We start from the raw sequence: 1004 nt of genomic DNA, 5'->3' as shown, positions 1-1004 counted from the left end.
CAATAGCCCCTTTTACACTTTTTTCACCTAGGGTTACTTTGTAAACGTTTTTTTCAAAAACTGGGAAATTATCATTTATGTCAAGCACACTTATGGTTATTTGTGAGGTTCCAGATCTTACTGGATTCCCACCATCTAATGCTGTTAGTAATATTTTGTGAACAGCTTTTTTCTCTCGATCTAGAGGTTTTTCTAAAACAAGTTCAGGAACGGTCTTCCCGCCCTCTATTTCTTTGATTTTAAGGGAACAACACTCATTTTTACTAAGAGTATATGATTTAAGCGAATTGGTTCCAACGTCGGGGTCCGTTGCGCTCTCCAAAGGAAAGCGGGTGCCAACTGCTGCTGATTCTGCTAATTTCAAAGACAATTCATTTGAAAGGAAACTTGGAGAGTTGTCATTAATATCTCGTATTTCAACCTCAATGCGGTGTAACTGTAGCGGGTCCTCAATAACCACTTGCAGAGGTAGAACACAGCTGGCGCTTTGTCCGCATAAAGCCTCTCTGTCTATTCTGTCACTCACCACCAGCTCGCCCTTCCCCGCATCCACACTGAAATACTGCTTACTAGCCTCAGAGGCGACTCGCAGCTTACGTTCAAAAATCTCAGACAGTCCCACACCCAGATCTTTGGCTAGATTTCCTACCACAGAGCCCTGTTCTAGTTCCTCCGGGATGCTGTAACGTGTCTGTCCGTGTATTGTAGTCCACAAGAGAAAGAAATGATGCCACCAAAGCGCCAGCCATCTCCAGTCTCGGTATCCCATTCTCTTTGTCATCTCTGATTCAGTAAAATACATCATTTCCAAGCCACAGTAACAAAGAACATAAAGTCAAAATCCATATTCCAAGAGCGTGACATATTCCATTAAAAAGATGCCTGTTCATGGTCAAAGATAAATATAAAATATAACCTGATTCTTCGAGTTGTATATGAACCATTTACCTACTCTCCCCCCATTCTGAGCACAGTGGTTTTGGTGCTGAAGCTGCATGGGGGAG

At 42.5% G+C, this 1004-nt stretch overlaps 1 pseudogene; it reads right to left on the bottom strand.

Annotated features, from left to right (window-relative positions):
• Window positions 1–963, bottom strand: part of LOC147818528 (protocadherin gamma-C5 pseudogene) — a 2365-nt pseudogene extending 1402 nt beyond the window's left edge.
• Window positions 964–1004: the final 41 nt, after the last annotated feature.

This window comes from Seriola lalandi, unplaced genomic scaffold, assembly GCF_002814215.2.
Source record: "Seriola lalandi dorsalis isolate HSWRI2012SDOR001 ecotype SW California unplaced genomic scaffold, Sedor1 jcf7180002054569, whole genome shotgun sequence".
In the NCBI taxonomy this organism is placed as follows: Eukaryota; Metazoa; Chordata; class Actinopteri; order Carangiformes; family Carangidae; genus Seriola; species Seriola lalandi.
This window is presented reverse-complemented; position numbering and strand designations above follow the sequence as displayed.